The sequence below is a fragment of the Hypanus sabinus genome, chromosome 3 (genome assembly GCF_030144855.1).
Source record: "Hypanus sabinus isolate sHypSab1 chromosome 3, sHypSab1.hap1, whole genome shotgun sequence".
Classification (NCBI taxonomy): Eukaryota; Metazoa; Chordata; class Chondrichthyes; order Myliobatiformes; family Dasyatidae; genus Hypanus; species Hypanus sabinus.
In genome coordinates this window covers 75,068,434-75,092,842 of record NC_082708.1, presented here as the reverse complement: position 1 = coordinate 75,092,842, position 24,409 = coordinate 75,068,434, and positions in this window count along the sequence as shown.

The following is a 24,409-nucleotide window of genomic DNA, read 5'->3' as shown; positions in this document are numbered from 1 at the left end:
GCTGGATATCTGCAGGCTTCATTTCTCCGCTGGATATCTGCAGGCTTCAGTTAGCTGGATATCTTCAGGCTTCTGTTCTCAGCTGGATATCTGCAGGCTTCATTTCTCAGCTGGATATCTGCAGGCTTCAGTTCTGAGCTGGATATCTGCAGGCTTCATTTCTCAGCTGGATAATTGCAGGCTTCAGTTCTCAGCTGGATATCTGAAGTCTTCATTTCTCAGCTGGATATCTGCAGGCTTCAGTTCTCAGCTGACTATCTGCAGGCTTCAGTTCTCAGCTGACTATCTGCAGGCTTCAGTTAGCTGGATATCTGCTGGCTTCATTTCTCAGCTGGATATCTGCAGGCTTCATTTCTCAGCTGGATATCTGTAGGCTTCAGTTAGCTGGATATCTGCAGGCTTCATTTCTCAGCTGGATACGTGCAGGCTTCAGTTCTCAGCTGGATATCTGCAGTCTTCATTTCTTAGCTGGAGATCTGCAGGCTTCAGTTAGCTGGATATCTGCAGGCTTGATTTCTCAGCTGGATATCTGCAGGCTTCATTTCTCAGCTGGATATCTGCAGGCTTCAGTTAGCTGGATAACTGTAGGCTTCATTTCTCAGCTGGATATCTGCAGGCTTCATTTCTCAGCTGGATATCTGTAGGCTTCAGTTAGCTGGATATCTGCAGGCTTCATTTCTCAGCTGGATATCTGCAGGCTTCAGTTCTCAGCTGGATATCTGCAGTCTTCATTTCTCAGCTGGATATCTGCAGGCTTCATTTCTCTGCTGGATATGCGCAGGCTTCATTTCTCAGCTGGATAACTGGAGGCTTCAGTTCTCAGCTGGATATCTGCAGGCTTCAATTATCAGCTGGATATCTGCAGGCTTCATTTGTCTGCTGGATATCTGCAGACCAGTTAGCTGGATATCTGCAGTCTTCTGTTCTCAGCTGGATATCTGCAGGCTTTATTTCTCAGCTGGATATCTGCAGGCTTCAGTTCTGAGCTGGATATCTGCAGGCTTCATTTCTCAGCTGGATATCTGCAGGCTTCAGTTCTCAGCTGGATATCTGCAGGCTTCAATTCTCAGCTGGATAATTGCAGGCTTCAGTTCTCAGCTGGATATCTGCAGGCTTCATTTCTCAGCTGGATATCTGCAGGCTCAGTTCTCAGCTGACTATTTGCAGGCTTCAGTTAGCTGGATATCTGCAGGCTTCAGTTAGCTCGATATCTGTAGGCTTCAGTTAGCTGGATATCTGCAGGCTTCAGTTCTCAGCTGGATATCTGCAGTCTTCATTTCTCAGCTGGATATCTGCAGTTTTCATTTCTCAGCTGGATATCTGCAGGCTTCATTTCTCCGCTGGATATCTCCAGGCTTCAGTTAGCTGGATATCTTCAGGCTTCTGTTCTCAGCTGGATATCTGCAGGCTTCATTACTCAGCTGGATATCTGCAGGCTTCAGTTCTGAGCTGGATATCTGCAGGCTTCATTTCTCAGCTGGATGTATGCAGGCTTAAGTTCTCAGCTGGATATCTGCAGGCTTCATTTCTCAGCTGGATATCCGCAGGCTTCATTTCTCAGCTGGATATCTGTAGGCTTCAGTTGTCAGCTGGATATCTGCAGGCTTTATTTCTCAGCTGGATATCTGCAGGCTTCTGTTCTCAGCTGGGTATCTGCAGGCTTCTGTTAGCTGGATATCTGCAGGCTTCATTTCTCAGCTGGTTATCTATAGGCTTCAGTTAGCTGGATATCTGCAGGCTTCATTTCCCAGCTGGATATCTGCAGACTTCAGTTTGCTTGATATCTGCAGGCTTCATTTCTGAGGTGGATATATGCAGGCTTCAGTTCTTAGCTGGATATCTGCAGGCCAGTTCTCAGCTGGATATCTGCAGGCTTCAATTCTCAGCTGGATATCTGAAGGCTTCAGTTCTCAGCTGGATATCTGCAGGCTTCACTTCTCTGCTGGATATCCGCAGGCTTCATTTCTGAGCTGGATAACTGGAGGCTTCAGTTCTCAGCTGGATATCTGCAGGCTTCAATTCTCAGCTGGATATCTGCAGGCTTCATTTCTCTGCTGGATATCTGCAGACCAGTTAGCTGGATATCTGCAGTTTTCTGTTCTCAGCTGGATATCTGCAGGCTTTATTTCTCAGCTGGATATCTGCATGCTTCAGTTAGCTGGATATCTGCAGGATTCATTTCTCAGCTGGATATCTGTAGGCTTCAGTTAGCTGGATATCTGCAGGCTTCTGTTCTCAGCTGGATATCTGCAGGCTTCTGTTCTCAGCTGGATATCTGCAGGCTTCTGTTCTCAGCTGGAAAATTGCAGGCTTCAGTTCTCAGCTGGATATCTGCAGGCTTCATTTCTCAGCTGGATATCTTCAGGGTTCAGTTCTCAGCTGACTATCTGCAGGCTTCAGTTTGCTTGATATCTGCAGGCTGCATTTCTGAGGTGGATATCTGCAGTCTTCAGTTCTTAGCTGGATATCTGCAGGCCAGTTCTCAGCTGGATATCTGCAGGCTTCAATTCTCAGCTGGATATCTGAAGGCTTCAGTTCTCAGCTGGATATCTGCAGGCATCATTTCTCTGATGGATATGCGCAAGCTTCATTTCTCAGCTGGATAACTGGAGGCTTCAGTTCTCAGCTGGATATCTGCAGGCTTCATTTCTCAGCTGGATATCTGCAGGCTTCATTTCTCAGCTGGATATCTGTAGGCTTTATTTAGCTGGATATCTGCAGGCTTCTGTTCTCAGCTGGATATCAGCAGGCTTCTGCTCTCAGCTGGATATCTGCAGGCTTCTGTTCTCAGCTGGATAATTGCAGGCTTCAGTTCTCAGCTGGATATCTGCAGGCTTCATTTCTCAGCTGGATATCTTCAGGCTTCAGTTCTCAGCTGACTATCTGCAGGCTTCAGTTTGCTTGATATCTGCAGGCTTCATTTCTGAGGTGGATATCTGCAGGCTTCAGTTCTTAACTGGATATCTGCAGGCCAGTTCTCAGCTGGATATCTGCAGGCTTCAATTCTCAGCTGGATATCTGAAGGCTTCAGTTCTCAGCTGGATATCTGCAGGCTTCATTTCTCTGCTGGATATCTGCAGGCTTCATTTCTCAGCTGGCTAACTGGAGGCTTCAGTTCTCAGCTGGATATCTGCAGGCTTCAATTCTCAGCTGGATATCTGCAGGCTTCATTTGTCTGCTGGATATCTGCAGACCAGTTAGCTGGATATCTGCAGACCAGTTAGCTGGATATCTGCAGTCTTCTGTTCTCAGCTGGAAATCTGCAGGCTTTATTTCTCAGCTGGATATCTGCAGGCTTCAGTTCTGAGCTGGATATCTGCAGGCTTCATTTCTCAGCTGGATATCTGTAGGCTTCAGTTAGCTGGATATCTGCAGGCTTCAGTTCTCATCTGGATATCTGCAGGCGTCAATTCTCAGCTGGATAATTGCAGGCTTCAGTTCTCAGCTGGATATCTGCAGGCTTCACTTCTGAGGTGGATATCTGCAGGCTTCAGTTCTTAGCTGGATATCTGCAGGCCAGTTCTCAGCTGGATATCTGCAGGCTTCAATTCTCAGCTGGATATCTGAAGGCTTCAGTTCTCAGCTGGATATCTGCAGGCTTCATTTCTCTGCTGGATATCTGCAGGCTTCATTTCTCAGCTGGATAACTGGAGGCATCAGTTCTCAGCTGGATATCTGCAGGCTTCAATTCTCAGCTGGATATCTGCAGGCTTCAGTTGTCTGCTGGATATCTGCAGACCAGTTAGCTGGATATCTGCAGACCAGTTAGCTGGATATCTGCAGTCTTCTGTTCTCAGCTGGATATCTGCAGGCTTTATTTCTCAGCTGGATATCTGCAGGCTTCAGTTCTGAGCTGGATATCTGCAGGCTTCATTTCTCTGCTGGATATGCGCAGGCTTCATTTCTCAGCTGGATAACTGGAGGCTTCAGTTCTCAGCTGGATATCTGCAGGCTTCATTTCTCAGCTGGATATCTGCAGGCTTCATTTCTCAGCTGGATATCTGTAGGCTTCAGTTAGCTGGATATCTGCAGGCTTCTGTTCTCAGCTGGATATCAGCAGGCTTCTGTTCTCAGCTGGATATCTGCAGGCTTCTGTTCTCAGCTGGATAATTGCAGGCTTCAGTTCTCAGCTGGATATCTGCAGGCTTCATTTCTCAGCTGGATATCTTCAGGCTTCAGTTCTCAGCTGACTATCTGCAGGCTTCAGTTTGCTTGATATCTGCAGGCTTCATTTCTGAGGTGGATATCTGCAGGCTTCAGTTCTTAGCTGGATATCTGCAGGCCAGTTCTCAGCTGGATATCTGCAGGCTTCAATTCTCAGCTGGATATCTGAAGGCTTCAGTTCTCAGCTGGATATCTGCAGGCTTCATTTCTCTGCTGGATATCTGCAGGCATCATTTCTCAGCTGGATAACTGGAGGCTTCAGTTCTCAGCTGGATATCTGCAGGCTTCAATTCTCAGCTGGATATCTGCAGGCTTCATTTGTCTGCTGGATATCTGCAGACCAGTTAGCTGGATATCTGCAGACCAGTTAGCTGGATATCTGCAGTCTTCTGTTCTCAGCTGGATATCTGCAGGCTTTATTTCTCAGCTGGATATCTGCAGGCTTCAGTTCTGAGCTGGATATCTGCAGGCTTCATTTCTCAGCTGGATATCTGTAGGCTTCAGTTAGCTGGATATCTGCAGGCTTCAGTTCTCAGCTGGATATCTGCAGGCTTCAATTCTCAGCTGGATAATTGCAGGCTTCAGTTCTCAGCTGGATATCTGCAGGCTTCATTTCTGAGGTGGATATCTGCAGGCTTCAGTTCTTAGCTGGATATCTGCAGGCCAGTTCTCAGCTGGATATCTGCAGGCTTCAATTCTCAGCTGGATATCTGAAGGCTTCAGTTCTCAGCTGGATATCTGCAGGCTTCATTTCTCTGCTGGATATCTGCAGGCTTCATTTCTCAGCTGGATAACTGGAGTCTTCAGTTCTCAACTGGATATCTGCAGGCTTCAATTCTCAGCTGGATATCGGCAGGCTTCATTTGTCTGCTGGATATCTGCAGACCAGTTAGCTGGATATCTGCAGACCAGTTAGCTGGATATCTGCAGTCTTCTGTTCTCAGCTGGATATCTGCAGGCTTTATTTCTCAGCTGGATATCTGCAGGCTTCAGTTCTGAGCTGGATATCTGCAGGCTTCATTTCTCAGCTGGATATCTGCAGGCTTCAGTTCTCAGCTGGATATCTGCAGGCTCCAATTCTCAGCTGGATAATTGCAGGCTTCACTTCTCAGCTGGATATCTGCAGGCTTCATTTCTCAGCTGGATATCTGCAGGCTTCAGTTCTCAGCTGACTATCTGCAGGCTTCAGTTAGCTGGATATCTGCAGGCTTCATTTCTCAGCTGGATATCTGCAGGCTTCAGTTAGCTCGATATCTGTAGGCTTCAGTTAGCTGGATATCTGCAGGCTTCATTTCTCAGCTGAATACCTGCAGGCTTCAGTTCTCAGCTGGATATCTGCAGACTTCATTTCTTAGCTGGAGATCTGCAGGCTTCAGTTAGCTGGATATCTGCAGGCTTCATTTCTCAGCTGGATATCTGCAGTTTTCATTTCTCAGCTGGATATCTGCAGGCTTCATTTCTCCGCTGGATATCTGCAGGCTTCAGTTAGCTGGATATCTTCAGGCTTCTGTTCTCAGCTGGATATCTGCAGGCTTTATTTCTCAGCTGGATATCTGCAGGCTTCAGTTCTGAGCTGGATATCTGCAGGCTTCATTTCTCAGCTGGATGTCTGCAGGCTTAAGTTCTCAGCTGGATATCTGCAGGCTTCATTTCTCAGCTGGATATTCGCAGGCTTCATTTCTCAGCTGGATATCTGTAGGCTTCAGTTGTCAGCTGGATATCTGCAGGCTTTATTTCTCAGCTGGATATCTGCAGGCTTCTGTTCTCAGCTGGGTATCTGCAGGCTTCAGTTAGCTGGATATCTGCAGGCTTCATTTCTCAGCTGGTTATCTATAGGCTTCAGTTAGCTGGATATCTGCAGGCTTCATTTCTCAGCTGGATATCTGCAGACTTCAGTTTGATTGATATCTGCAGGCTTCATTTCTGAGGTGGATATATGCAGGCTTCAGTTCTTAGCTGGATATCTGCAGGCTTCACTTCTCTGCTGGATATCCGCAGGCGTCATTTCTCAGCTGGATAACCGGAGGCTTCTGTTCTCAGCTGGATATCTGCAGACTTCAGTTTGCTTGATATCTGCAGGCTTCATTTCTGAGGTGGATATATGCAGGCTTCAGTTCTTAGCTGGATATCTGCAGGCCAGTTCTCAGCTGGATATCTGCAGGCTTCAATTCTCAGCTGGATATCTGAAGGCTTCAGTTCTCAGCTGGATATCTGCAGGCTTCACTTCTCTGCTGGATATCCGCAGGCTTCATTTCTGAGCTGGATATCTGCAGGCTTCATTTCTCAGCTGGATATCTGCAGGCTTCAGTTCTCAGCTGGATATCTGCAGGCTTCAATTCTCAGCTGGATAATTTCAGGCTTCAGTTCTCAGCTGGATATCTGCAGGCTTCATTTCTCAGCTGGATATCTGCAGGCTTCAGTTCTCAGCTGACTATCTGCAGGCTTCAGTTAGCTGGATATCTGCAGGCTTCATTTCTCAGCTGGATATCTGCAGGCTTCAGTTAGCTCGATATCTGTAGGCTTCAGTTAGCTGGATATCTGCAGGCTTCATTTCTCAGCTGGATATCTGCAGGCTTCATTTCTCTGCTGGATATCTGCAGATCAGTTCGCTGGATATCTGCAGGCTTCAGTTCTTAGCTGGATATCTGCAGGCCGGTTCTCAGCTGGATATCTCCAGGCTTCAATTCTCAGCTGGATATCTGAAGGCTTCAGTTCTCAGCTGGATATCTGCAGGCTTCATTACTCTCCTGGATATCTGCAGTCTTCTGTTCTCAGCTGGATATCTGCAGGCTTCATTTCTCAGCTGGATATCTGATGGCTTCAGTTCTCAGCGGGATATCTGCAGGCTTCATTTCTCTGCTGGATATCTGCAGACCAGTTCGCTGGATATCTGCAGTCTTCTGTTCTCAGCTGGATATCTGCAGGCTTTATTTCTCAGCTGGATATCTGCAGGCTTCAGTTCTCAGCTGGATATCTGCAGGCTTCATTACTCAGCTGGATATCTGCAGGCTTCATTTCTCAGCTGGATATCTGCAGGCTTCAGTTCTCAGCTGGATATCTGCTGGCTTCAGTTGGCTGGATATCTGCAGGCTTCATTTCTCAGCTGGATATCTGCAGGCTTCATTTAGCTGGATATCTGCAGGCTTCATATCTCAGCTGGATACCTGCAGGCTTCAGTTAGCTGGATATCTGTAGGCTTCAGTTAGCTGGATATCTGCAGGCTTCATTTGTCAGCTGGATACATGCAGGCTTCAGTTCTCAGCTGGATATCTGCAGGCTTCATTTCTCAGCTGGATATCTGCTGGCTTCAGTTGGCTGGATATCTGCAGGCTTCATTTCTCAGCTGGATATCTGCAGGCTTCATTTAGCTGGATATCTGCAGGCTTCTGTTCTCAGCTAGATATCTGGAGGCTTCATTTCTCAGCTGGATATCTGCAGGCTTCATTTCTCAGCTGGATATCTGCAGGCTTCATTTCTCAGCTGGATAACTGGAGGCTTCAGTTCTCAGCTGGATATCTGCAGGCTTCAATTCTCAGCTGGATATCTGCAGGCTTCATTTGTCTGCTGGATATCTGCAGACCAGTTAGCAGGATATCTGCAGTCTTCTGTTCTCAGCTGGATATCAGCAGGCTTTATTTCTGAGCTGGATATCTGCAGGCTTCAGTTCTGAGCTGGATATCTGCAGGCTTCATTTCTCAGCTGGATATCTGTAGGCTTCAGTTAGCTGGATATCTGCAGGCTTCAGTTCTCAGCTGACTATCTGCAGGCTTCAGTTAGCTGGATATCTGCAGGCTTCATTTCTCAGCTGGATATCTGCAGGCTTCAGTTAGCTCGATATCTGTAGGCTTCAGTTAGCTGGATATCTGCAGGCTTCATTTCTCAGCTGGATACCTGCAGGCTACAGTTCTCAGATGGATATCTGCAGTCTTCATTTCTTAGCTGGAGATCTGCAGGCTTCAGTTAGCTGGATATCTGCAGTTTTCATTTCTCAGCTGGATATCTGCAAGCTTCATTTCTCCGCTGGATATCTGCAGGCTTCAGTTAGCTGGATATCTTCAGGCTTCTGTTCTCAGCTGGATATCTGCAGGCTTTATTTCTCAGCTGGATATCTGCAGGCTTCAGTTCTGAGCTGGATATCTGCAGGCTTCATTTCTCAGCTGGATGTCTGCAGGCTTACGTTCTCAGCTGGATATCTGCAGGCTTCATTTCTCAGCTGGATATCCGCAGGCTTAATTTCTCAGCTGGATACCTGTAGGCTTCAGTTGTCAGCTGGATATCTGCAGGCTTTATTTCTCAGCTGGATATCTGCAGGCTTCTGTTCTCAGCTGGGTATCTGCAGGCTTCAGTTAGCTGGATATCTGCAGGCTTCATTTCTCAGCTGGTTATCTATAGGCTTCAGTTAGCTGGATATCTGCAGGCTTCATTTCTCAGCTGGATATCTGCAGACTTCAGTTTGCTTGATATCTGCAGGCTTCATTTCTGAGGTTGATATATGCAGGCTTCAGTTCTTAGCTGGATATCTGCAGGCTTCACTTCTCTGCTGGATATCCGCAGGCGTCATTTCTCAGCTGGATAACTGGAGGCTTCTGTTCTCAGCTGGATATCTGCAGACTTCAGTTTGCTTGATATCTGCAGGCTTCATTTCTGAGGTGGATATATGCAGGCTTCAGTTCTTAGCTGGATATCTGCAGGCCAGTTCTCAGCTGGATATCTGCAGGCTTCACCTCTCTGCTGGATATCCGCAGGCTTTATTTCTGAGGTGGATATCTGCAGGCTTCATTTCTAAGCTGGATATCTGCAGGCTTCAGTTCTCAGCTGGATATCTGCAGGCTTCAATTCTCAGCTGGCTAATTGCAGGCTTCAGTTCTCAGCTGGAAATCTGCAGGCTTCATTTCTCAGCTGGATATCTGCTGGCTTCAGTTGGCTGGATATCTGCAGGCTTCATTTCTCAGCTGGATATCTGCAGGCTTCATTTAGCTGGATATCTGCAGGCTTCATATCTCAGCTGGATACCTGCAGGCTTCAGTTAGCTGGATATCTGTAGGCTTCAGTTAGCTGGATATCTGCAGGCTTCATTTGTCAGCTGGATACATGCAGGCTTCAGTTCTCAGCTGGATATCTGCAGGCTTCATTTCTCAGCTGGATATCTGCTGGCTTCAGTTGGCTGGATATCTGCAGGCTTCATTTCTCAGCTGGATATCTGCAGGCTTCATTTAGCTGGATATCTGCAGGCTTCTGTTCTCAGCTAGATATCTGGAGGCTTCATTTCTCAGCTGGATATCTGCAGGCTTCATTTCTCAGCTGGATATCTACAGGCTTCATTTCTCAGCTGGATAACTGGAGGCTTCAGTTCTCAGCTGGATATCTGCAGGCTTCAATTCTCAGCTGGATATCTGCAGGCTTCATTTGTCTGCTGGATATCTGCAGACCAGTTAGCAGGATATCTGCAGTCTTCTGTTCTCAGCTGGATATCAGCAGGCTTTATTTCTCAGCTGGATATCTGCAGGCTTCAGTTCTGAGCTGGATATCTGCAGGCTTCATTTCTCAGCTGGATATCTGTAGGCTTCAGTTAGCTGGATATCTGCAGGCTTCAGTTCTCAGCTGACTATCTGCAGGCTTCAGTTAGCTGGATATCTGCAGGCTTCATTTCTCAGCTGGATATCTGCAGGCTTCAGTTAGCTCGATATCTGTAGGCTTCAGTTAGCTGGATATCTGCAGGCTTCATTTCTCAGCTGGATACCTGCAGGCTACAGTTCTCAGATGGATATCTGCAGTTTTCATTTCTTAGCTGGAGATCTGCAGGCTTCAGTTAGCTGGATATCTGCAGTTTTCATTTCTCAGCTGGATATCTGCAAGCTTCATTTCTCCGCTGGATATCTGCAGGCTTCAGTTAGCTGGATATCTTCAGGCTTCTGTTCTCAGCTGGATATCTGCAGGCTTTATTTCTCAGCTGGATATCTGCAGGCTTCAGTTCTCAGCTGGATATCTGCAGGCTTCATTTCTCAGCTGGATGTCTGCAGGCTTACGTTCTCAGCTGGATATCTGCAGGCTTCATTTCTCAGCTGGATATCCGCAGGCTTAATTTCTCAGCTGGATACCTGTAGGCTTCAGTTGTCAGCTGGATATCTGCAGGCTTTATTTCTCAGCTGGATATCTGCAGGCTTCTGTTCTCAGCTGGGTATCTGCAGGCTTCAGTTAGCTGGATATCTGCAGGCTTCATTTCTCAGCTGGTTATCTATAGGCTTCAGTTAGCTGGATATCTGCAGGCTTCATTTCTCAGCTGGATATCTGCAGACTTCAGTTTGCTTGATATCTGCAGGCTTCATTTCTGAGGTTGATATATGCAGGCTTCAGTTCTTAGCTGGATATCTGCAGGCTTCACTTCTCTGCTGGATATCCGCAGGCGTCATTTCTCAGCTGGATAACTGGAGGCTTCTGTTCTCAGCTGGATATCTGCAGACTTCAGTTTGCTTGATATCTGCAGGCTTCATTTCTGAGGTGGATATATGCAGGCTTCAGTTCTTAGCTGGATATCTGCAGGCCAGTTCTCAGCTGGATATCTGCAGGCTTCACCTCTCTGCTGGATATCCGCAGGCTTTATTTCTGAGGTGGATATCTGCAGGCTTCATTTCTAAGCTGGATATCTGCAGGCTTCAGTTCTCAGCTGGATATCTGCAGGCTTCAATTCTCAGCTGGCTAATTGCAGGCTTCAGTTCTCAGCTGGAAATCTGCAGGCTTCATTTCTCAGCTGGATATCTGCAGGCTTCAGTTCTCAGCTGGATATCTGCAGGCTTCAGTTAGCTGGATATCTGCAGGCTTCAGTTAGCTGGATATCTGCAGGCTTCATTTCTCAGCTGGATATCTGCAGGCTTCAGTTAGCTCGATATCTGTAGGCTTCAGTTCTCAGCTGGATATCTGCAGGCTACAGTTCTCAGATGGATATCTGCAGTTTTCATTTCTTAGCTGGAGATCTGCAGGATTCTGTTAGCTGGATAGCTGCAGGCTTCATTTCTCAGCTGGATATCTGCAGGCTTCATTTCTCTGCTGGATATCTGCAGACCAGTTCGTTGGATATCTGCAGGCTTCAGTTCTTAGCTGGATATCTGCAGGCCGGTTCTCAGCTGGATATCTCCAGGCTTCAATTCTCAGCTGGATATCTGAAGGCTTCAGTTCTCAGCTGGATATCTGCAGGCTTCATTTCTCTCCTGGATATCTGCAGTCTTCTGTTCTCAGCTGGATATCTGCAGGCTTCATTTCTCAGCTGGATATCTGATGGCTTCAGTTCTCAGCTGGATATCTGCAGGCTTCATTTCTTTGCTGGATATCTGCAGACCAGTTCGCTGGATATCTGCAGTCGTCTGTTCTCAGCTGGATATCTGCAGGCTTTATTTCTCAGCTGGATATCTGCAGGCTTCAGTTCTCAGCTGGATATCTGCAGTCTTCATTACCCAGCTGGATATCTGCAGGCTTCATTTCTCAGCTGGATATCTGCAGGCTTCATTTCTCAGCTGGATATCTGCAGGCTTCATTTAGCTGTATATCTGCAGGCTTCATTTCTCAGCTGGATACCTGCAGGCTTCAGTTAGCTGGATATCTGTAGGCTTCAGTTAGCTGGATATCTGCAGGCTTCATTTGTCAGCTGGATACCTGCCGGCTTCAGTTCTCAGCTGGATATCTGCAGGCTTCATTTCTCAGCTGGATATCTGCTGGCTTCAGTTGGTTGGATATCTGCAGGCTTCATTTCTCAGCTGGATATCTGCAGGCTTCATTTAGCTGGATATCTGCAGGCTTCTGTTCTCAGCTGGATATCTGGAGGCTTCATTTCTCAGCTGGATATCTGCAGGCTTCATTTCTCAGCTGGATATCTGCAGGCTTCATTTCTCAGCTGGATAACTGCAGGCTTCAGTTCTCAGCTGGATATCTGCAGGCTTCAATTCTCAGCTGGATATCTGCAGGCTTCATTTGTCTGCTGGATATCTGCAGACCAGTTCGTTGGATATCTGCAGGCTTCAGTTCTTAGCTGGATATCTGCAGGCCGGTTCTCAGCTGGATATCTCCAGGCTTCAATTCTCAGCTGGATATCTGAAGGCTTCAGTTCTCAGCTGGATATCTGCAGGCTTCATTTCTCTCCTGGATATCTGCAGTCTTCTGTTCTCAGCTGGATATCTGCAGGCTTCATTTCTCAGCTGGATATCTGATGGCTTCAGTTCTCAGCTGGATATCTGCAGGCTTCATTTCTCTGCTGGATATCTGCAGACCAGTTCGCTGGATATCTGCAGTCGTCTGTTCTCAGCTGGATATCTGCAGGCTTTATTTCTCAGCTGGATATCTGCAGGCGTCAGTTCTCAGCTGGATATCTGCAGGCTTCATTACTCAGCTGGATATCTGCAGGCTTCATTTCTCAGCTGGATATCTGCAGGCTTCATTTCTCAGCTGGATATCTGCAGGCTTCATTTAGCTGTATATCTGCAGGCTTCATTTCTCAGCTGGATACCTGCAGGCTTCAGTTAGCTGGATATCTGTAGGCTTCAGTTAGCTGGATATCTGCAGGCTTCATTTGTCAGCTGGATACCTGCAGGCTTCAGTTCTCAGCTGGATATCTGCAGGCTTCATTTCTCAGCTGGATATCTGCTGGCTTCAGTTGGCTGGATATCTGCAGGCTTCATTTCTCAGCTGGATATCTGCAGGCTTCATTTAGCTGGATATCTGCAGGCTTCTGTTCTCAGCTGGATATCTGGAGGCTTCATTTCTCAGCTGGATATCTGCAGGCTTCATTTCTCAGCTGGATATTCTGCAGGCTTCATTTCTCAGCTGGATAACTGGACGCTTCAGTTCTCAGCTGGATATCTGCAGGCTTCAATTCTCAGCTGGATATCTGCAGGCTTCATTTGTCTGCTGGATATCTGCAGACCAGTTAGCAGGATATCTGCAGTCTTCTGTTCTCAGCTGGATATCTGCAGGCTTTATTTCTCAGCTGGATATCTGCAGGCTTCAGTTCTGAGCTGGATATCTGCAGGCTTCATTTCTCAGCTGGATATCTGTAGGCTTCAGTTAGCTGGATATCTGCAGGCTTCAGTTCTCAGCTGGATATCTGCAGGCTTCAATTCTCAGCTGGATAATTGCAGGCTTCAGTTCTCAGCTGGATATCTGCAGGCTTCATTTCTCAGCTGGATATCTGCAGGCTTCAGTTCTCAGCTGACTATCTGCAGGCTTCAGTTAGCTGGATATCTGCAGGCTTCATTTCTCAGCTGGATATCTGCAGGCTTCAGTTAGCTCGATATCTGTAGGCTTCAGTTAGCTGGATATCTGCAGGCTTCATTTCTCAGCTGGATACCTGCAGGCTACAGTTCTCAGATGGATATCTGCAGTCTTCATTTCTTAGCTGGAGATCTGCAGGATTCAGTTAGCTGGATATCTGCAGGCTTCATTTCTCAGCTGGATATCTGCAGGCTTCATTTCTCTGCTGGATATCTGCAGACCAGTTCGCTGGATATCTGCAGGCTTCAGTTCTTAGCTGGATATCTGCAGGCCGGTTCTCAGCTGGATATCTGCAGGCTTCAATTCTCAGCTGGATATCTGAAGGCTTCAGTTCTCTGCTGGATATCTGCAGGCTTCATTTCTCTCCTGGATATCTGCAGTCTTCTGTTCTCAGCTGGATATCTGCAGGCTTCATTTCTCAGCTGGATATCTGATGGCTTCATTTCTCAGCTGGATATCTGCAGGCTTCAGTTCTCAGCTGGATATCTGCTGGCTTCAGTTGGCTGGATATCTGCAGGCTTCATTACTCAGCTGGATATCTGCAGGCTTCATTTAGCTGGATATCTGCAGGCTTCAGTTAGCTGGATATCTGCAGGCTTCATTTGTCAGCTGGATACCTGCAGGCTTCAGTTCTCAGCTGGATATCTGCAGGCTAAATTTCTCAGCTGGATATCTGCTGATTTCAGTTGGCTGGATATCTGCAGGCTTCATTTCTCAGCTGGATATCTGCAGGCTTCATTTAGCTGGATATCTGCAGGCTTCTGTTCTCAGCTGGATATCTGGAGGCTTCATTTCTCAGCTGGATATCTGCAGGCTTCATTTCTCAGCTGGATATCTGCAGGTTTCAGTTCTCAGCTGGATATCTGCAAGCCTCATTTCTCAGCTGGATATCTGCAGGCTTCATTTCTCAGCTGGATATCTGCAGGCTTCAGTTATCTGGATATCTTCAGGCTTCTCTTCTCAGCTGGATATCTGCAGGCTTTATTTCTCAGCAAGGTATCTGCAGGCTTCATTTCTCGGCTGGATATCTGCAGGCTTCATTTCTCAGCTGGATATCTGCAGGCTTCAGTTAGCTGGATATCTTCAGGCTTCTGTTCTCAGCTGGATATCTGCAGGCTTTATTTCTCAGCTGGATATCTGCAGGCTTCAGTTCTCAGCTGGATATCTGCAGGCTTCATTTCTCAGCTGGATGTCTGCAGGCTTCAGTTAGCTGGATATCTTCAGGCTTCTGTTCTCAGCTGGATATCTGCAGGCTTTATTTCTCAGCTGGATATCTGCAGGCTTCAGTTCTCAGCTGGATATCTGCAAGCCTCATTTCTCAGCTGGATATCTGCAGGCTTCATTTCTCAGCTGGATATCTGCAGGCTTCAGTTATCTGGATATCTTCAGGCTTCTCTTCTCAGCTGGATATCTGCAGGCTTTATTTCTCAGCAAGGTATCTGCAGGCTTCATTTCTCGGCTGGATATCTGCAGGCTTCATTTCTCAGCTGGATATCTGCAGGCTTCAGTTAGCTGGATATCTTCAGGCTTCTGTTCTCAGCTGGATATCTGCAGGCTTTATTTCTCAGCTGGATATCTGCAGGCTTCAGTTCTCAGCTGGATATCTGCAGGCTTCATTTCTCAGCTGGATGTCTGCAGGCTTAAGTTCTCAGCTGGATATCTGCAGGCTTCATTTCTCAGCTGGATATCCGCAGGCTTCAATTCTCAGCTGGATATATGTAGGCTTCAGTTCTCAGCTGGATATCTGCAGGCTTCATTTCTCAGCTGGATATCTGTAGGCTTCAGTTAGCTGGATATCTGCAGGCTTCATTTCTGAGGTGGATATCTGCAGGCTTCATTTCTGAGGTGGATATCTGCAGACTTCAGTTTGCTTGATACCTGCAGGCTTCATTTCTGAGGTGGATATCTGCAGGCTTCAGTTCTTAGCTGGATATCTGCAGGCCGGTTCTCAGCTGGATATCTGCAGGCTTCAATTCTCAGCTGGATATCTGAAGGCTTCAGTTCTCAGCTGGATATCTGCAGGCTTCATTTCTGAGGTGGATATCTGCAGGCTTCAGTTCTTAGCTGGATATCTGCAGGCCGGTTCTCAGCTGGATATCTGCAGGCTTCAATTCTCAGCTGGATATCTGAAGGCTTCAGTTCTCAGCTGGATATCTGCAGGCTTCATTTCTCTCCTGGATATCTGCAGTCTTCTGTTCTCAGCTGGATATCTGAAGGCTTCATTTCTCAGCTGGATATCTGATGGCTTCAGTTCTCAGCTGGATATCTGCAGGCTTCATTTCTCTGCTGGATATCTGCAGACCAGTTCGCTGGATATCTGCAGTCTTCTGTTCTCAGCTGCATATCTGCAGGCTTTATTTCTCAGCTGGATATCTGCAGGCTTCAGTTCTCAGCTGGATATCTGCAGGCTTCATTTCTCAGCTGGATATCTGCAGTCTTCATTTCTCAGCTGGATATCTGCAGGCTTCAGTTCTCAGCTGGATATCTGCTGGCTTCAGTTGGCTGGATATCTGCAGGCTTCATTTCTCAGCTGGATATCTGCAGGCTTCATTTAGCTGGATATCTGCAGGCTTCTGTTCTCACCTGGATATCTGCAGGCTTCATTTCTCAGCTGGATATCTGCAGGCTTCATTTCTCAGCTGGATACCTGCAGGCTTCAGTTAGCTGGATATCTGTAAGCTTCAGTTAGCTGGATATCTGCAGGCTTCATTTGTCAGCTGGATACCTGCAGGCTTCAGTTCTCAGCTGGATATCTGCAGGCTTCATTTCTCAGCTGGATATCTGCTGGCTTCAGTTGGCTGGATATCTGCAGGCTTCATTTCTCAGCTGGATATCTGCAGGCTTCATTTAGCTGGATATCTGCAGGCTTCTGTTCTCAGCCGGATATCTGGAGGCTTCATTTCTCAGCTGGATATCTGCAGGCTTCATTTCTCAGCTGGATATCTGCAGGCTTCAGTTCGCTGGATATCTGTAGGCTTCAGTTAGCTGGATATCTGCAGGCTTCATTTAGCTGGATATCTGCAGGCTTCTGTTCTCACCTGGATATCTGCAGGCTTCATTTCTCAGCTGGAAACCTGCAGGCTTCAGTTAGCTGGATATCTGTAGGCTTCAGTTAGCTGGATATCTGCAGGCTTCATTTGTCAGCTGGATACCTGCAGGCTTCAGTTCTCAGATGGATATCTGCAGGCTTCATTTCTCAGCTGGATATCTGCTGGCTTCAGTTGGCTGGATATCTGCAGGCTTCATTTCTCAGCTGGATATCTGCAGGCTTCATTTAGCTGGATATCTGCAGGCTTCTGTTCTCAGCTGGATATCTGGAGGCTTCATTTCTCAGCTGGATATCTGCAGGCTTCATTTCTCAGCTGGATATCTGCAGGCTTCAGTTCGCTGGATATCTGTAGGCTTCAGTTAGCTGGATATCTGCAGGCTTCATTTCTCAGCTGGTTACCTGCAGGTTTCAGTTCTCAGCTGGATATCTGCAAGCCTCATTTCTCAGCTGGATATCTGCAGGCTTCATTTCTCAGCTGGATATCTGCAGGCTTCAGTTATCTGGATATCTTCAGGCTTCTGTTCTCAGCTGGATATCTGCAGGCTTTATTTCTCAGCAAGGTATCTGCAGGCTTCAGTTCTCAGCTGGATATCTGCAGGCTTCATTTCTTAGCTGGATATCTGCAGGCTTCAGTTCTCAGCTGGATATCTGCAGTCATTTCTCGGCTGGATATCTGCAGGCTTCATTTCTCAGCTGGATATCTGCAGGCTTCAGTTAGCTGGATATCTTCAGGCTTCTGTTCTCAGCTGGATATCTGCAGGCTTTATTTCTCAGCTGGATATCTGCAGGCTTCAGTTCTCAGCTGGATATCTGCAGGCTTCATTTCTCAGCTGGATGTCTGCAGGCTTAAGTTCTCAGCTGGATATCTGCAGGCTTCATTTCTCAGTTGTATATCCGCAGGCATCAATTCTCAGCTGGATATCTGTAGGCTTCAGTTCTCAGCTGGATATCTGCAGGCTTCATTTCTCAGCTGGATATCTGTAGGCTTCAGTTAGCTGGATATCTGCAGGCTTCATTTCTCAGCTGGATATCTGCAGGCTTCATTTCTGAGGTGGATATCTGCAGACTTCAGTTTGCTTGATACCTGCAGGCTTCATTTCTGAGGTGGATATCTGCAGGCTTCAGTTCTTAGCTGGATACCTGCAGGCCGGTTCTCAGCTGGATATCTGCAGGCTTCATTTCTCAGCTGGATATCCGCAGGCTTCAATTCTCAGCTGGATATATGTAGGCTTCAGTTCTCAGCTGGATATCTGCAGGCTTCATTTCTCAGCTGGATATCTGTAGGCTTCAGTTAGCTGGATATCTGCAGGCTTCATTTCTGAGGTGGATATCTGCAGGCTTCATTTCTGAGGTGGATATCTGCAGACTTCAGTTTGCTTGATACCTGCAGGCTTCATTTCTGAGGTGGATATCTGCAGGCTTCAGTTCTTAGCTGGATATCTGCAGGCCGGTTCTCAGCTGGATATCTGCAGGCTTCAATTCTCAGCTGGATATCTGAAGGCTTCAGTTCTCAGCTGGATATCTGCAGGCTTCATTTCTGAGGTGGATATCTGCAGGCTTCAGTTCTTAGCTGGATATCTGCAGGCCGGTTCTCAGCTGGATATCTGCAGGCTTCAATTCTCAGCTGGATATCTGAAGGCTTCAGTTCTCAGCTGGATATCTGCAGGCTTCATTTCTCTCCTGGATATCTGCAGTCTTCTGTTCTCAGCTGGATATCTGAAGGCTTCATTTCTCAGCTGGATATCTGATGGCTTCAGTTCTCAGCTGGATATCTGCAGGCTTCATTTCTCTGCTGGATATCTGCAGACCAGTTCGCTGGATATCTGCAGTCTTCTGTTCTCAGCTGCATATCTGCAGGCTTTATTTCTCAGCTGGATATCTGCAGGCTTCAGTTCTCAGCTGGATATCTGCAGGCTTCATTTCTCAGCTGGATATCTGCAGTCTTCATTTCTCAGCTGGATATCTGCAGGCTTCAGTTCTCAGCTGGATATCTGCTGGCTTCAGTTGGCTGGATATCTGCAGGCTTCATTTCTCAGCTGGATATCTGCAGGCTTCATTTAGCTGGATATCTGCAGGCTTCTGTTCTCACCTGGATATCTGCAGGCTTCATTTCTCAGCTGGATATCTGCAGGCTTCATTTCTCAGCTGGATACCTGCAGGCTTCAGTTAGCTGGATATCTGTAAGCTTCAGTTAGCTGGATATCTGCAGGCTTCATTTGTCAGCTGGATACCTGCAGGCTTCAGTTCTCAGCTGGATATCTGCAGGCTTCATTTCTCAGCTGGATATCTGCTGGCTTCAGTTGGCTGGATATCTGCAGGCTTCATTTCTCAGCTGGATATCTGCAGGCTTCATTTAGCTGGATATCTGCAGGCTTCTGTTCTCAGCCGGATATCTGGAGGCTTCATTTCTCAGCTGGATATCTGCAGGCTTCATTTCTCAGCTGGATATCTGCAGGCTTCAGTTCGCTGGATATCTGTAGGCTTCAGTTAGCTGGATATCTGCAGGCTTCATTTAGCTGGATATCTGCAGGCTTCTGTTCTCACCTGGATATCTGCAGGCTTCATTTCTCAGCTGGAAACCTGCAGGCTTCAGTTAGCTGGATATCTGTAGGCTTCAGTTAGCTGGATATCTGCAGGCTTCATTTGTCAGCTGGATACCTGCAGGCTTCAGTTCTCAGATGGATATCTGCAGGCTTCATTTCTCAGCTGGATATCTGCTGGCTTCAGTTGGCTGGATATCTGCAGGCTTCATTTCTCAGCTGGATATCTGCAGGCTTCATTTAGCTGGATATCTGCAGGCTTCTGTTCTCAGCTGGATATCTGGAGGCTTCATTTCTCAGCTGGATATCTGCAGGCTTCATTTCTCAGCTGGATATCTGCAGGCTTCAGTTCGCTGGATATCTGTAGGCTTCAGTTAGCTGGATATCTGCAGGCTTCATTTCTCAGCTGGTTACCTGCAGGTTTCAGTTCTCAGCTGGATATCTGCAAGCCTCATTTCTCAGCTGGATATCTGCAGGCTTCATTTCTCAGCTGGATATCTGCAGGCTTCAGTTATCTGGATATCTTCAGGCTTCTGTTCTCAGCTGGATATCTGCAGGCTTTATTTCTCAGCAAGGTATCTGCAGGCTTCAGTTCTCAGCTGGATATCTGCAGGCTTCATTTCTTAGCTGGATATCTGCAGGCTTCAGTTCTCAGCTGGATATCTGCAGTCATTTCTCGGCTGGATATCTGCAGGCTTCATTTCTCAGCTGGATATCTGCAGGCTTCAGTTAGCTGGATATCTTCAGGCTTCTGTTCTCAGCTGGATATCTGCAGGCTTTATTTCTCAGCTGGATATCTGCAGGCTTCAGTTCTCAGCTGGATATCTGCAGGCTTCATTTCTCAGCTGGATGTCTGCAGGCTTAAGTTCTCAGCTGGATATCTGCAGGCTTCATTTCTCAGTTGTATATCCGCAGGCATCAATTCTCAGCTGGATATCTGTAGGCTTCAGTTCTCAGCTGGATATCTGCAGGCTTCATTTCTCAGCTGGATATCTGTAGGCTTCAGTTAGCTGGATATCTGCAGGCTTCATTTCTCAGCTGGATATCTGCAGGCTTCATTTCTGAGGTGGATATCTGCAGACTTCAGTTTGCTTGATACCTGCAGGCTTCATTTCTGAGGTGGATATCTGCAGGCTTCAGTTCTTAGCTGGATACCTGCAGGCCGGTTCTCAGCTGGATATCTGCAGGCTTCAATTCTCAGCTGGATATCTGAAGGCTTCAGTTCTCAGCTGGATATCTGCAGGCTTCATTTCTCTCCTGGATATCTGCAGTCTTCTGTTCTCCGCTGGATATCTGAAGGCTTCATTTCTCAGCTGGATATCTGATGGCTTCAGTTCTCAGCTGGATATCTGCAGGCTTCATTTCTCTGCTGGATATCTGCAGACCAGTTCGCTGGATATCTGCAGTCTTCTGTTCTCAGCTGGATATCTGCAGGCTTTATTTCTCAGCTGGATATCTGCAGGCTTCAGTTCTCAGCTGGACATCTGCAGGCTTAATTTCTCAGCTGGATATCTGCAGTCTTCATTTCTCAGCTGGATATCTGCAGGCTTCAGTTCTCAGCTGGATATCTGCTGGCTTCAGTTGGCTGGATATCTGCAGGCTTCAATTCTCAGCTGGATATCTGCAGGCTTCATTTAGCTGGATATCTGCAGGCTTCTGTTCTCACCTGGATATCTGCAGGCTTCTTTTCTCAGCTGGATATCTGCAGGCTTCATTTCTCAGCAAGGTATCTGCAGGCTTCAGTTCTCAGCTGGATATCTGCAGGCTTCATTTCTTAGCTGGATATCTGCAGGCTTCAGTTCTCAGCTGGATATCTGCAGTCATTTCTCGGCTGGATATCTGCAGGCTTCATTTCTCCGCTGGATATCTGCAGGCTTCAGTTAGCTGGATATCTTCAGGCTTCTGTTCTCAGCTGGATATCTGCAGGCTTTATTTCTCAGCTGGATATCTGCAGGCTTCAGTTCTCAGCTGGATATCTGCAGGCTTCATTTCTCAGCTGGATGTCTGCAGGCTTAAGTTCTCAGCTGGATATCTGCAGGCTTCATTTCTCAGTTGTATATCCACAGGCATCAATTCTCAGCTGGATATCTGTAGGCTTCAGTTCTCAGCTGGATATCTGCAGGCTTCATTTCTCAGCTGGATATCTGTAGGCTTCAGTTAGCTGGATATCTGCAGGCTTCATTTCTCAGCTGGATATCTGCAGGCTTCATTTCTGAGGTGGATATCTGCAGACTTCAGTTTGCTTGATACCTGCAGGCTTCATTTCTGAGGTGGATATCTGCAGGCTTCAGTTCTTAGCTGGATATCTGCAGGCCGGTTCTCAGCTGGATATCTGCAGGCTTCAATTCTCAGCTGGATATCTGATGGCTTCAGTTCTCAGCTGGATATCTGCAGGCTTCATTTCTCAGCTGGATGTCTGCAGGCTTAAGTTCTCAGCTGGATATCTGCAGGCTTCATTTCTCAGTTGTATATCCGCAAGCATCAATTCTCAGCTGGATATCTGTAGGCTTCAGTTCTCAGCTGGATATCTGCAGGCTTCATTTCTCAGCTGGATATCTGTAGGCTTCAGTTAGCTGGATATCTGCAGGCTTCATTTCTCAGCTGGATATCTGCAGGCTTCATTTCTGAGGTGGATATCTGCAGACTTCAGTTTGCTTGATACCTGCAGGCTTCATTTCTGAGGTGGATATCTGCAGGCTTCAGTTCTTAGCTGGATATCTGCAGGCCGGTTCTCAGCTGGATATCTGCAGGCTTCAATTCTCAGCTGGATATCTGATGGCTTCAGTTCTCAGCTGGATATCTGCAGGCTTCATTTCTCAGCTGGATGTCTGCAGGCTTAAGTTCTCAGCTGGATATCTGCAGGCTTCATTTCTCAGTTGTATATCCGCAGGCATCAATTCTCAGCTGGATATCTGTAGGCTTCAGTTCTCAGCTGGATATCTGCAGGCTTCATTTCTCAGCTGGATATCTGTAGGCTTCAGTTAGCTGGATATCTGCAGGCTTCATTTCTCAGCTGGATATCTGCAGGCTTCATTTCTGAGGTGGATATCTGCAGACTTCAGTTTGCTTGATACCTGCAGGCTTCATTTCTGAGGTGGATATCTGCAGGCTTCAGTTCTTAGCTGGATATCTGCAGGCCGGTTCTCAGCTGGATATCTGCAGGCTTCAATTCTCAGCTGGATATCTGATGGCTTCAGTTCTCAGCTGGATATCTGCAGGCTTCATTTCTCTGCTGGATATCTGCAGACCAGTTCGCTGGATATCTGCAGTCTTCTGTTCTCAGCTGGATATCAACAGGCTTTATTTCTCAGCTGGATATCTGCAGGCTTCAGTTCTCAGCTGGATATCTGCAGGCTTCATTTCTCAGCTGGATATCTGCAGTCTTCATTTCTCAGCTGGATATCTGCAGGCTTCAGTTCTCAGCTGGATATCTGCTGGCTTCAGTTGGCTGGATATCTGCAGGCTTCATTTCTCAGCTGGATATCTGCAGGCTTCATTTAGCTGGATATCTGCAGGCTTCTGTTCTTACCTGGATATCTGCAGGCTTCTTTTCTCAGCTGGATATCTGCAGGCTTCATTTCTCAGCTGGATACCTGCAGGCTTCAGTTAGCTGGATATCTGTAGGCTTCAGTTAGCTGGATAACTGCAGGCTTCATTTGTCAGCTGGATACCTGCAGGCTTCAGTTCTCAGCTGGATATCTGCAGGCTTCATTTCTCGGCTGGATATCTGCTGGCTTCAGTTGGCTGGATATCTTCAGGCTTCTGTTCTCAGCTGGATATCTGCAGGCTTTATTTCTCAGCAAGGTATCTGCAGGCTTCAGATCTCAGCTGGATATCTGCAGGCTTCATTTCTTAGCTGGATATCTGCAGGCTTCAGTTCTCAACTGGATATCTGCAGTCTTCATTTCTCAGCTGGATAGCTGCAGGCTTCATTTCTCAGCTGGATATCTGCTGGCTTCAGTTAGCTGGATATCTTCAGGCTTCTGTTCTCAGCTGGATATCGGCAGGCTTTATTTCTCGGCTGGATATCTGCAGGCTTCAGTTCTCAGCTGGATATCAGCAGGCTTCATTTCTCAGCTGGATGTCTGCAGGCTTAAGTTCTCAGCTGGATATCTGCAGGCTTCATTTCTCAGCTGGATATCCGCAGGCTTCATTTCTCAGCTGGATATCTGTAGGCTTCAGTTCTCAGCTGGATATCTGCAGGCTTCCGTTCTCAGCTGGATATCTGCAGGCTTCATTTCTCAGCTGGATATCTGTAGGCTTCAGTTAGCTGGATATCTGCAGGCTTCATTTCTCAGCTGGATATCTGCAGGCTTCATTTCTCAGCTGGATATCTGCAGACTTCAGTTTGCTTGATATCTGCAGGCTTCATTGCTGAGGTGGATATCTGCAGGCTTCAGTTCTTAGCTGGATATCTGCAGGCCAGTTCTCAGCGGGATATCTGCGGGCTTCATTTCTCAGCTGGATATCCGAAGGCTTCATTTCTCAGCTGGATAACTGGAGGCTTCAGTGCTCAGCTGGATATCTGCAGGCTTCAATTCTCAGCTGGATATCTGAAGGATTCAGTTCTCAGCGGGATATCTGCAGGCTTCATTTCTCTGCTGGATATCTGCAGACCAGTTAGCTGGATATCTGCAGTCTTCTGTTCTCAGCTGGATATCTGCAGGCTTCAGTTCTCAGCTGGATATCTGCAGGCTTCAATTCTCAGCTGGATATCTGCAGGCTTCATTTCTCAGCTGGATATCTGCAGGCTTCAGTTCTCAGCTGGATATCTGCTGGCTTCAGTTGGCTGGATATCTGCAGGCTTCATTTCTCAGCTGGATATCTGCAGGCTTCATTTCTCAGCTGGATACCTGCAGGCTTCAGTTCTCAGCTGGATATCTGCAGGCTTCATGTCTCAGCTGTATATGTGCAGGCTTCATTTAGCTGGATATCTGCAGGCTTCTATTCTCAGCTGGAGATCTGCAGGCTTCATTTCTCAGCTGGATATCTGCAGGCTTCATTTCTCAGCTGGATATCTGCCGGCTTCAGTTAGCTGGATATCTGTAGGCTTCAGTTAGATGGATATCTGCAGGCTTCATTTCTCAGCTGGATATCTGCAGGCTTCATTTCTCAACTGGATTTCTGCAGTTTTTATTTCTCAGCTGGATATCTGCAGGCTTCAATTCTCAGCTGGATATTTGCAGGCTTCATTTCTCAGCTGGATATCTGCAGGATTCAGTTAGCTGGATATCTGTAGGCTTCAGTTAGCTGGATATCTGCAGGCTTCATTTCTCAGCTGGATACCTGCAGGCTTCAGTTCTCAGCTGGATATCTGCAGGCTTCATTTCTCAGCTGGATATCTGCAGGCTTCATTTCTCAGCTGGATATCTGCAGCCTTCAGTTCTCAGCTGGATAT